The 13,593-nt window shown below is 40.9% G+C and overlaps 1 long non-coding RNA gene across 2 annotated transcripts in view; it reads right to left on the bottom strand.

Annotated features, from left to right (window-relative positions):
* LOC113459441 (uncharacterized) overlaps window positions 1-13,593 on the bottom strand; it is a 110,076-nt gene that overhangs the window by 57,658 nt on the left and 38,825 nt on the right. Inside the window, exons 1-2 of one of the 2 annotated variants that reach the window (XR_012578120.1) lie at window positions 4,442-4,540; window positions 3,587-3,712 (exon numbers count right to left, since the gene is read on the bottom strand). This is a non-coding gene — a long non-coding RNA (uncharacterized LOC113459441). Of the gene's footprint in view, window positions 1-3,586; window positions 3,713-4,441; window positions 4,541-13,593 lie in introns of those variants that run through there. The other variant, XR_003380671.2, reaches the window with a different exon arrangement.

Raw genomic sequence — 13,593 nt, 5'->3', positions numbered from 1 at the left:
CTGAACACACTTTCTACAGGTAGTGTTCTGAGTTGCACACCTTACCTGTGTTTCTTTAACTAGTTTATGCTCACAATCTATATAAGAAAACATGCCTCTGCCTCAGGACAACCTGGGTACCTGCGTGAAACAAAACACCACCTTCTTCCACAGAGGAATTTCCATACTGCATATTCCAGCCTCAGCAGATATGGCAAGTTCAGATTCAGAGTTTTGAGGTCAAAGGTCTTCCATATATTTTCATTTGAGGTTTTCAAGCTCCCTCGGGAAATCCATTTTGTGAATATGATAAGTCTGTCTAACACCTAGAGAATAATTCCTTCCCATCTCTGCTAGAGTAAGGACAGTTATTGTATTTGCTGGGAAATGCTCCAACAAAGGCAGGAATGATGAATCTGACTCCATCTTCCCAGAAGGCTAATTTATTATGATATGATATGATATGATGTTTATTATATTATAGAATACTATACTATACTAACTAAAGAATACAGAAAGGATAATTACTAAATGCTAAAAAGATAATAATAAAAACTCGTGACTCTTTCCAGAGTCTCTATACGGCTTGGCCCTAATTGACCAAGTGTCAAAACAACTCCCAGCAGAATCCAATGAAACAATCACCTGTGGGTAAACAATCACCAAACACATTCCAGATGAGCAAAACACAGGAGAAACAAATGAGATAAGAATTTTTTTCCTTTTCTCTGAGGCTTCTCAGCTTCCCAGGAGAAAAATCCTGGGAGAAGGGATTTTATCAGAGAATGTGAGTGCCACAGACAGTGAGATTCTCTGTCTGACCTGCATTGTTATCTACATTAAATCAGTGGAAAAACTAAAGAGCCCTGAAAATGGTGCAGCACATCCATCAAAATTTTCATTTACGTGTTTACCTCTTGGCTGTGCCCCACTCTCTGGGATAAGGCGTACATGTGTTTCTGTGTGCGCACACACACACACATAGCACACAGGCAAAGAAAGAAAACTGTGTTAAGAGCTACTTGAAGTGGAGACACAAGGACCAGAGCACTCAAGGCATCCTAGTCACTGACAGAAGGAATCCTACTGAGTATTCTGTCCCTGCCAGGACCATGGAGAGTCAGATATGCTGAGGGTGGAAGGTGGGAGCTGGAGACCACCACTGCAGAATCGCAGGCAAAAAAAGTGATATGTTCCTGAGGGCACTTGTGCATGGATTATAGGAAAAACTATGAGTCTGTCTTTGTGTCCTAGACCCATCTCACTACATTCATCAGCAGACCCCAGGAGAGTTTGCAGGTTTCAGTTGCAGCAAATGAAGGGAAAAGTGGAAAGAAGTTGGAGAGAAGAGTGGAAAAAGTCTGAAAGTTGCGCATTATACGATTAGCTCAAATAAAGGAAGGCTTGGTTAGAGAAACACAGGAGATAGCACCATCCCCCTCCCCTCAAAAGCCCCCACTAATTCCTCTTCATTGCTCCTCTCCAGTAACAGTCCCTTCAACTTCATTCCCTGTCTCAGACCTTAGCCTGCTCCCTCGAAAAACCCAGTCAATGCCACTACAAAAGAGTTTTACTCCTCCAAAGACAGGGAAAAAGTAAGATATCCTGGCTGCATGGAAACTTACGGTATACTGAAGAGGCTTGGACACTGAGTGGTCTCTGGTTGAGGCCATGAACAGCTGGGATAAGTCCAAGAACTGCCTTGGCATTGGTTTTATTTATTTCAAGGACTAATCTGTCCCTGGCCAGCAGCAACAGAGAGCAAGTGTGATTTACAGCCATCATTTTTATTGTGGCCAAAGATAGGTACTCTGTTCCAAGATGGTTTTCTCTCTTTTTCTTTTTCTTTTTCTTTTTATTTTTATTTTTATTTTTTTTTTTCTTTTTCTTTTCATTTTTCATTTTTCATTTTTCATTTTTCATTTTTCATTTTTCTTTTTTCCTTTTTTCTTTTTTCTTTTCATTTTCCTTTTTTTCTTTTTTCTTTTCATTTTTCTTATTATTTTCTCCTTTTCCCTTTCCCTTTCTCCTTACTGCAATGCATTTTCTGCCCATGTCCTTTGATGTGGACATCAAACGTCCTGTTCATTTCATCAAGGGTAGGATTTATTGGAGTGTGGCACAGTGAAATCCAGCAGGCTCTCCGTTTAACACGCATGGGCAGGACATTTCATTGTGGGACTAAACTTCTCTCCATCTTTTCTGATTGAACCGTGTCCTACAGCAGCTTCAGTGCAAGAAGCAACTCAGGATGATGTGTATTTTAAAGGACACGGTAGCACCGGGGTGGCAGCGAGACAGGCACCACACCCCCTTCAGTGAGGCTGAAGGCACATCAGCAGCTGTGGTGGGCTGGTTGTCACATCAGATCAGCTAACCATCCTCACTGGGCAAGGAGGGGGTAGCACACAGGATTTTTTTGGTTGGTTTTGCCCTGAGTCACAAAATGCTGTGTTTTTCCTTCACATTTTTTCAAGCAGTTTCCTTTATGTCCTCTTGGGTACCAGACACAGGCATTCATTCAGCATACAATGACTCTTAGGCAGACAAGCATTAGCAGTTTTTGGCAGTAGCCTGTGACTTCACGTAACGCTGAAATTCCCATGACAGGCTAAGCTTCCAGCACATCGACCTGGCAATGACAGTCCCATGTATCCTATGACTTAGGGTGCTGCTCTGTCAGGGCCTTACTGCCATAACCCCAGAAAAAAATACTAGAGAAATTGAGATACCAGCTTTTGCCAAATCATCAACACTATCTTTTCAGACAGAGACAGAAGAGGTAAGAAGCTATTAATAAATTATCCAAGTGACTTCTGGCTTTTCATATCAGATTGCTGCACGCAATGTTTCCTAAGGGCCTTTCAATGGTAACAAGCCATGCACTCCAGTTACTCAGACATGTTTTGGATGCCTCCAACCAAAAAATCCATTCCAATGCACTCCTCATTAGCAATGTGTAGTAAGCATTGAGTGGAGGATTCATTGAGCATGCAAAGGAAAGTTGTGTCATAATCTCTTCTCATGACTAATGGCATTCATTTTCTGTTACAAGAGGGATACTGTTGTGACCCAGAATGCTACACTTTATCAAATATTCTATTTTCTTGTCCAAAGAACTAAAAAACAAGATTATAGTGAGCTTTGATTGGTTATAACTCTGGATTATTTTCCATTTAAGTACATTTTTGAATGTGAAACGGTAAGTAGAGTTAATAGTTGCATGATATCATGTCAGATAACACAAAAAACATTGCAGAAGGAATCTATCAGCAGACCAGATAATTTCTAAAATAAAATAAGATTCTGTTTAAAAAGAAGCTTCTTTCCTATGTTTATTTGATGACATGGCAATCTGCCTGCTGTTATTTCAGGTGTGTAGTCTCCACCAAAGTACCTAAAATTAGCTCCATGCACAGCATATCCCTGGTGGTGTGGTAAGAGAGTGTGCGCAAAGAACAGCAAAACATGAGTGGCTCAGGGGTCATAACAACAGCATGTGGTGACAGATGTGGAAAAATATGATCATCAGGCAAAATACATTTATATCAACATTTCTTGGGATTTCAACAAATCCCAAGTTCTCATGGAACTAGAACATACTTACAAGGCATAGACACCAGATCTTGTGGTAGCTAATGTGTCTCAGTGCTCATGACATTTCATTTCTAGAAGCTGGGTTGCATGTTTGCTTGCAGGATAAAGGCAAGTTGGGAGACATCACAGCACATCCCTACAGCACAAAAAAATGTCGAAAAGAGACAGTCACTGATGAGAAGTTGCATTTCCAACAAGCAGCAACTTGATGTGATATCTAGTTCCCATAGTTTCTTCATTGACAGTTTCTTCATTGACATGCCTGTGTCCTAGTGTAGTCCAAGCACATACTTCCATTTTCCCACACAGATGATTAGGTTCCAGCTTTACAGATATGGCAAGTCTGGTAATGACAAAAGTGGATTTGAGGCAGGAGCAGTTCTGTTAGGACCTCAGTATAGTGACTGCACTGTAAAGCCTTTCAGATATCTGGTTTAAAACCAAAATATTTCTTTCAGAGGGTAGCAGCAGCTGCCACTCTGAAGTCTGTGGTAGTCAGGGTGCCACTGGATGTTGTGCCAGGGCTCTTATCTTCTGACAGCGTTCAGAAAGGAAACATTCTCTCCATGCAAGCAGAGAGTAGATTTCTATCAGAGACAGAAATGGGATTTCCAGACCACTGGCTTAACTTGGCTGGTTTTGAAATCAGTAAGCAAAATTCCCAGTGGCAGCAGAGTTATGTCAGTGAGATCCACTGAAAATGAAAATTACCAATGTCTGTAAGTGCCTGACGCTCCTTTGGACACAAAAAAGTGCCTGCTTAGTTTTTGTCACTGTTTTGCATTGACAGGTTTGCATATTTTCTTTGAGAAACAGCCAGATCCTCACTATTAATGCAAAATACCAGAGGCCAATTACTTCTTACCATTTATAGTTAGCTGGCTTTTTGTAGGTTTATTGAAAAAGTGATCCTGCAGAAAGACCTGTGAAATACAAATGAATATAAATGAAATCCAAAGCCATTTTGTTCACTCTTCACATCTTGCCTGGAAATTTCTGTGTGAAAGTTTTGATAGCCAAAGGCTTAACTGCTGGAACATGATACCTCTCAGAACTGACACACCACAAGAAGAAGAGGTGAGAATTTTTCCCTATTTTTTCCTGTCCTTTGTCCCATATTTTCATTCACTTTCTATTTCATTTATGCTAATGTTTGGGGTTTTATTCTGAGAATTTTTCTTAACATATGAACCTACTCTGCAAAAATTATTTATAAGCTTCAGTGGCCCCAGATTAAGCTGCCAGTCAAACACAGTTTTAGATTCGGAGTTAATATCTTTTGATACAGAAGAAAGGACTTTCCCTTTATTGGATTAGCAGCAAAAAAACTCCCAGTGTCTAGATCATAACTGTGCCCTAGCCATGTCTACCTTAAACCAGTAGAGAAGTTTCTTCTTATATAGAAACATCCATCTCAAGAAGAGAACCTACTGCAAATTATCATTTACGAAGGAATCTGCTCCATCATTTGAAGCAGTTCTGCATGACATTAGGACAATCCCAAGCCTCAGGTCACTTTGCAATCGACTTCAGGCAGCAAATTGAGAGTGTGCCTGCAGAGAGCCTGCAAAGAGATGTGCAATTCAGCTAATTTTCATGTGTCATGCCTTATAGGAAAGCCGGAAAGATCTTGTGCAGAAAGTCTTGGCTATGATTCTGAGCAGACAGAGGCAGGTCAGCGGGGAAAAAAAAAAAAAAAGCTTTTTTAGTACTCTAACTTTGCAGATTCTACCACATTCCAAATGTTTTCTGACTTTGGATGTTTGTTCATCCTGTCTGTAACACTAATTTGCAGAGCTCTGATAATTTCATTGGTTGGCTTTGGATTTTTTATAATGATGAAAATATAAGTATCAAACTACCCATTTTGCTATGATCAAAGAAAAATGTCATATGTATCAGCAGACATAAAATAGCACTAGCAGAGATTGTTGCTGGAGGATATAGCCCCCATTATTCATATGAAACACAGTGCTGCCACTGATCATTATCCCTAATAGCAGTAATCCTCCCTGAATGGGTTCATTAAAGTGTCCTCAGCATCACTGTGGGCTGTTAATAATCTGGTGGTAGCAGCCTGCCTTGCTATATCTACAGCTTAACCTACACTTATTTCTGCCATTGCCTTTTTTTCCTTCCACATTAATCATCCTCTGAAAACATTTTCAATATTCTCTCTTGCTGCACAGCAGGATAATGCCTTCTAATTGTCATTCTGAGTCTGCTTATTCTGGTCCTCCTGCATAAATATAATTGCAAAATCAGCAGCCACCGATACCCCCGCCCTGCCCATCCTGCTCCATGAGCAATTGCTTTGGTGGTCTCTCCCAGTCCTGCGAAGAGGGAACCACACTCTGCCTTCCAGCCTAGAGACCCTGCCTGCACCTGCCCTCTCTGCCCAGACACCACAGCACATGGTGGCAGGCACCCTGCTTCCTTGGCTGTCCTGAGAGGGTCCCCTTTCAGGGCCCGTCACACTCCAGCTGCTCCTACGGCAGCCCCACGGCAGGAGGAGCGGGACGGGCCTGCATGCTTACGTGCGCTGTGTCTGGAGCCTGCACCCTGATGCATGCTGACGTATCCTGGTGCAGGCTGGGCTTCACTCACATACCATGTTGGGGAAAAAAACCCTAGCATAAAAATGTGACCAGGAACCAGGAAATAATCTCATCCTCTCATGTCTACACAGAACACCAGAACACCACTCACACTGTATAACAGAGCAGAAGTTCACTGTATATCTTTGTTCCATTTCAGCTTTATCTGAATTTTCTGTTTTGCAGAAAGTGTCAATTACTCCAGCCTGCCATGGAAAAAGGTTTAAAAGTCCTCAGTTTTGCAAGTTTCAGTTTCCAGTTTACTTCCCTTTCACCGTGAAGGCTTTTTCCCCAGCAAAAATAAATCTGATAAAAGGCGGAAGTGTGAAAATTTCTGTCAGTAATACTATTAATCCTGCTGTTGAATTCCTGCCATCTCAGATTAGGTGATCAGTTGATGCTCTGCAGAGATGCAGCAGGAAAAATCCTACCACTGATTTTTTTTAATTGCTTTGCTGCTGTTTGGCATTGAATACTGTTAATATCTGGGCATGAAAATATGACTCAATTATGCAAAGAAAATGCATATAATACTCCCTATAACCGTTCTGCTTAAATAGCTTTTTTATTTGTATAGATGAAACAAACTGACAAAAACAATCTTTGAAGTACTATCCTCATAAACAGTAGGATTAAGCATATTTTTCATAAGCAGTGATATTATTTGACAACTTACAGGAAGAGTGGAGTCTTTATTAAAATAATCTCTTGAATTAGACAATATTAAGAGAATTCCTTGCCATGCTGCTTTATTATGAACACTATTTGAATTGTATAGGGTTTCTCCTTGTTAAACTTTCTGACACCTTTTCAATTTGCCTCTTTACCTTAATTCAAGGCCACAGGAAAGTAAATGCATCCTTCTCAGCCACCTACATCCACCATTCAATATTTTAAAAAGCTAAGGCACAGAGATTTGTTAGCTATATCACCTGCATTAACCACTAAAGAGAAAATGTCACCTAAATTCAATGTAGAGTAGATGTCTGGCAGAGTTAACCTTTACATGGATACTATACACGTAGATAATTGGCAGTGAAAAGAGGTATCAATTGATATCAACTCAAAACAGCCTATGTGTCAATTAGATAGCTTCAGTTTACTACTCTGCCACTGTTCACTGTATATCTCACTTTAGTCTTAAAATACAGCTCTTATCCAGAAGTTTGGAGAACAGATCAGTGCCTAAGGAAGTTCTGAGGAAAAATTGCCTGTGAACACGAAAGATGCATGAATTGCTTTTGTCTTTTCTAGCTATCTCTGGTGTTCTTAGACTCATTTGGTTATAAACATGTGCTATTGTCTCGGAAGGTCAAAAGTAATGGAAAGAACAGAGATTCTAGTGTGCCTGGAAGACATCCAAACAAATTATAGTTAGATAGATCATCTTCTCCATGTAACTGGCTGTCCAAGAGTACATTTTTTTTCTTCTAATGGCAAAAGATATGAGGATGGTAAGTCATTGAGGTTGGTGAAACCCTGGGACAGGTTGCCCCAGGGTTTCAGAGGTGGTGGGTGCCCCATCCCTAGAAACATTCAGTGTCCCTGTCAAGTGGGACAGGACTTCGAGCAACCTGACCTAGTTGAACATGCCACTGCTCATTGCAGGAAAACTGGACTGTACTATGTTTAAAGGTCTCTTCCCACACAAACTATTCTATCATTATATGGCATAACAAAAAAATCTATTGTAAAGCAAAAAACTCTTGAAACAATTTCTAAAGGAATAAAAGGTTTGCATTTCTATTTTATGCATACAAAACACAAGACCATAGCTGAGACCTATGTCTCTGAACTTACCCCTGCAATCAAGAGTTGAATCTGAATCCAAATATCTCAGCATTCCTGCTCTACCGTTAAACTCTGACTGACACTATACTACAAAACATTCCAGATTTGGGGGGTAATTTTGTTATTCTTAAACTGACATTGCAAGAATACTATGAAACTTAAGTTTTTTCTCTTCCCTGCTGCTTTCATTTGAGCTGAAAACTGTAAATCGAAAGCAAAATTTTTATTTTAATTTGTTTTTATAAACTCAAAGCACAGAGACTGTATAGAAAGAAAAAAAAGAAAAACCCAACAACAACCACCAAACACCAACACCCCACACAGTATCTTTGTCCCTTTAGAGAAGGCTTGGTACTAAGCTCAGAGGATTGGTTTCCATCTTTCACAAATGCAATTATTTTTTATTAGATACCTTGAGTTTACTTATGTTAAGCAAAGCAATAATTTGATGGTTAAGATGTATCAAGCCTACATTAGGAAACTATGTTCCAGAAAGCAGGGATATTCAGACTTCAATTTGACGCTATCATAAGAAGTAACAAATAATGCTTTATTCTGCCAGGCACACACCTTCACAGTTACTACAAAGAAAGAGCAGTGAAATGCTATAAAAGAAAGCAATGGTTTCATTTATGAGTTCTCACCCAATACCCGCAATTTACTTAACTGCGACTTCATCTTGAGGCCACAGTAAAACCACTTACCCAAAAAAATCAGAGACAGCATTCAGAATGATGAATAAATACTTCTGACTAATTGTGTTAAATCCCCATATTGCATGGAGTTTTGGCAGGCATTTTATCAAAAGGTGTTAATGTGCTGTGGCATTAGGTGTGCCGGCTTGTTTTTTTCCCTGAAGGGACTAAAGTGTACTAGAGGCGAGGATTTCTGAGGTTTCTGGGGAAGAACCATCTGTGATGCTTTAGAAAGACTTGTCTGTGATTTCACATAGTGTTCTGAAAGGCTCCATTGACACTCACTTTCACAGGGTTTTCTGACATTCATAGAGCACAGTGATGTTAGTGTAGTTATTTGTCCTTTTTATTGGTCTTTCCATAAGCTCTTTTGCACTTTTACCTTTCAGTATAAACCAAAGCCTGTCTTTAACAAGAAACTCACAGTTAATGCTGTCTATAAGTCACTGTGAAATGGAAGGAAAATTAGGCATTGGTGAGAGCCTCTTCAGACCGCCCTCAGTATTTCAAAACTGCACACACATAATTTCTAGAACTATTTTTTATAGTCATACATCTACCTGATCTTTTTTAAGAGCAAAAGTCTGTGGACTTCTCTTTAATGCTCTGCTCTTCTTATAGGATCTTCACGAGCCAAAAGCTTAAGTCCAAGAAAAATCTCTCTCCTTATGGTAACATTTTGAGAAGCAAGGATGCCATTTCAAACTGATAACTATGTGTCCAACAGTAAATATGCTGAGAAAGACAGGGGAAGCAACAGACTTCCAAAATGCCTCTGCATTTTGGACAGTGTTATTTAGCTCATTATACAGGTTTAGTCCCAGTGAATGGCAACTACACAGCTCTCACCACTAACAGCCTAACAATGATTAAGATGAGGTGTGTATGTGAAACAACAGTTAAAATATCTGGACAGCATTTCTCAGAGGAAATATAGAATTAAAAGTCTATTTTCCAAATTTTAGGTTTATAGCGGAACCAGTACCAAAGCTAGGCTGGAATTATATCTTAAAGAAATATCTTCCAGGCACACCTAAAAGAACATATCAGGGTCATGTAGCTGTTTACTGCAACAGCTTGTGTTTGACTTGATTAAATTAAGGATTGTATTGATTGTATTTCATTACTAATGGACATGTTTTGGAAATTATGCCCACATGGCATTGTTTTATAACAGGGGATTACTCAAAGGAAACCTTTGCAAGCGGACAAATCGTCTCAGAATTGAACTATACAGACTCATACAAGACACTCAGTCCCAGGTTGCCCTTTGCTAGTGTCCAGCTTCTCTGTAATTTGGGAGCTGCCAGACTACCTCACCTTTGTGAAAAAAAGAAACTGACTGTGAGATACCTGGGTGTCTTGAAAGCAGATAGAGAGAAAGGTTAGGTGTGCCACTGCAACACAGTTTGGGAACCCATTGCCCTGTGCAGATGCATTGTGTTTAACTGTCCTGGTTAGGGCTGTATAGAGGACATATGAAGTATTTCCACTGGTATAGCCTAGGGCTCACAACACTTGCAAAGGGAAAGCTGAAGTTCTCAATCCTTTGTAGCCTTATCAATCTGTGACAAGGAGTTCAGCAAAAGGTTTTAAATAGAAAAAGTGACTAAAATTGCTTTAGACAGCAGCTATATGAGGTAGCAGATGGCGAACCTACCCAGAGATCCCTAGAAATATTAGTATTTAAAAGGTCTCACATTTCACCAACTTCAGAGAAGTGTGTGGCACTGTCTGTTGCCTTATGGGAATAGGAGCCATAGAAATGTGAATGAGTGAATATATTAGTGAAGGGCTTTCAGCTTCTCTGAAGTATTTCTCTCTCAGCATTTCCCCATCCTCAGCAGCTCATCAGCATACCAGGCTGACACCCTGCTGGGCTTTTGGTAGCCTCCCCCACCAACAATCTTTGTCCAGGTCACAGCAAGCAACATATATCTAGCTAAGCACTACTCCTTCCACCCCTGTGAATCACAAGTTTAAAATTATCATGAAAATCCACATTCATCACATAATCTTCACTCACGCTGTCATAGGCTGTGAATGTGAGATGCAGCCAGGGGTGTATATTCTATTGCCATCTGTTAGAGGTGGGGCAATTATCTTCTGTTAATTGGGCCACCTGTTAAAACCAGGTGGGGCAGTTTTTCTTTATCTCTTCCACAACCAATCCTCCCTCTGGGAAATATCTTCTGTTAAGGGGCCATTGAGTGTCACTGCGTGGCTGATAAAATTACATAATCCCATTGTGAGATGCTCCGCCCACGGGGAGGAGCCAAACATTCCTACCTGGATGTAATCTGAGACTTGGAACACCAAAGCAGCCTTTTTCCCACTGGATTCTCAGAGGAGCAGCTTTCTTTTCCTCTGGTTTCCTAGAGGAAGACCAAACCCATCTATGCCACCACTGGACCTTCAGAGGAAAATTCCACCCTTCTGTAGGATCACTGTTTCAAGAGAACAACATCCATCACTGCAGGAGGACTGCAGCCACACTTGCATGGGAGTGCTACCACCACCCTGACCCACAGAGTGTCAGATTGTGTTCTGACTTTGTCAGTGTTGTTATGTATTACTGCATTTTTATTTTTATTTTTTCCTAATAAAGAACTGTTATTCCTACTCCCATATCTCTGCCTGAGAGCCCCTTAATTTAAAAATTATAATAATTCAGAGGCAGAGGGTTTACATTTTCCATTTCAAGGAAGGCTCCTGCTTTCCTTGGCAAGCACCTCTCTTTTCATAACAAGAGTCATCTCAACAGTGAACTCCAAAAAAAACCCCAAACAAACAAACAAACAAACCACACAAAAAATTTTATCACAACACTGAATGAAAGTAAACAATTTACACACAATTAACCTCCTGTTCCTTCATCACAATTATAACAGATATTCTTTACAATCACTCCACTCTCACCCATTGTTCAGTCCGTGTTTTGCCCAGTACTGCTCTCCACTACCATCCTTATATCAAATTCCTCATATCTCATGTTAGACATCAAAAAGATTGTGGTGGTTTGATCATCTGAATGACAGATGCCCCACCAATGCTGCTCTGTCACTCCCCTGTTCAGCTGAACAGGATAGAGATAACGTCACAAAAAACTGATTGGTTGAGATAAGACAGGGAGATACACTCAGCAATTAACCATCATGAACAAAAAAATCCTCAGCTTGAAGAGAGTAATTCATTCTCTTGCTAATTCAACCAAAATAGGATATTGAGAAGTAAAAGTAAGTCTCAAAAACTGCCACCACTCCCTCCTTCATGAATTTGACTTTATTCCAGTTTCTCTACTTCCTTCCCCATAGCACTGAAGGGGAATGAGAAATGGGGATTGCCCATCACACATTTCTGCTAGTCCTTCCTCCTCAGGAGGAGGTGGAGGAGTCCTTTCCCTGTGGCCTCAGCTCTCTTCACAGCAAGCAGCAGGCACAACTTCCCCAGGATTTTTCCTGGGGAAGGCAGTGAGAAAGCTCTGAGAAGAAGAAAAACAATTCTTATCTCTACTTGCTACATCTGTTGTTTGGCACATGTGGATGTGTTATGGAGATTGTTTACCCAAAAGGGATTTGTTAATTGGACCCTGGTGATGGTGCTTTGATTAATTTTAAACCAGTTGGAGCCACGTGTGTATCGTACTGCCTGGCAAGGGCGTTGGCTTTTTTAGTATAGTTGGGTTTTAGTATAGTAGTAGTATAGTATTAGTGTAGTATGTAGTATAATATAGGATAGCTCAATAAAACATTTGTTCAGCCTTCTGAAGTCATGGAGTCAAGGCTCTTTATTCCCTACATTGGGGATGCCTGTCATACTTTCCCTACTTCAGTATGCGATTCCTCAGCATGATCCCACAGCAGACAGCCCTCCAAGAACTTCCCCAGTGTCAGTCCTTCCCAGAGACTGAAGTTCTCCATAAACTGCTCCAGCTTGGGCCCCTTCCATGGAGCACAGCCCTTCAGGAATGCAATGCTCCAGCAGTCCCAGTGGAGTGTGGGCTATCCATGGGGTCAAAACCTCATTTTGACACATCCATGTGCTCTGGTATGGGCTTCTCCATGATCTGTGGGTGGATATTGGATCTATCATCATTCTACATGGGCCATAGGGGCACAGAAGTCTCATCACGGCATTCATCAGGGGCTGCAGGGGAATCTGTGCTCTGGCACCAGGAGCCCTCCCTCTCCTTCTGCACTGACCTTGGGATGCGCAGAGCTGTTTCTCTCACATATTCTCATCCCTCTCTTCTTTAGCTCTAATTTACTTCTGGCCAATAAATTTTCCCCACTTCTTAAATACTTTATCCCAGAGGTGTTGCCATAGTCACTGAGGCTTGACCTTGGGCAGCAGTGGGTTGGTCTTGGAGCCAGCTGGCTCTGGCTCTGTTGGACACAGGGAGAGCTCCTGGCAGCTGCTCAGAGAGGCCACCCCTGTAACCAAAACTTTGCCATGCAGACCTACTACAGCTACACTTTGCAAAGAGTAGTGCTGTAAAGCCTAGCTCTGTGCTGGCTGCTGCTGGTACATGAAGACAGCACGGCGTTTTTCAGAGATAACTCTCAACTGTGACATCAGTTTTGCTTGTAACAGCCTGTGGTTCTCATGGAACAATGTAAACATGGAGAATTTGTAGAGGCCACCATTACTTGTTTTTAGCTCTGTGGTGCAATACTTTGCTGCTCTGGGCATTGATTATAGCTAGAGAGTACGATGCTTCCCTGAAATTTGCATAAACTCTCTCTGTCTTTGTTGAGACACAAAGACAATTGGCAATTGGCAATTAAAAAAACCCTGAGTCTGCTTTTTTTTTTACCATCTAAGGTTACACTGTTATCTTTAGAATCTAAGGTGTGTCTTCACCTAATTCAGGTAAGTGGTCATACAATATCAACTTAATATCAACTCTGTCTGTCTTCTAGGCTAACAAGATG

The sequence above is a fragment of the Zonotrichia albicollis genome, chromosome Z, assembly GCF_047830755.1.
Source record: "Zonotrichia albicollis isolate bZonAlb1 chromosome Z, bZonAlb1.hap1, whole genome shotgun sequence".
Classification (NCBI taxonomy): Eukaryota; Metazoa; Chordata; class Aves; order Passeriformes; family Passerellidae; genus Zonotrichia; species Zonotrichia albicollis.
The sequence above is the reverse complement of the archived record's forward strand: the minus strand, read 5'-3'. Positions and strand labels throughout refer to the sequence as shown.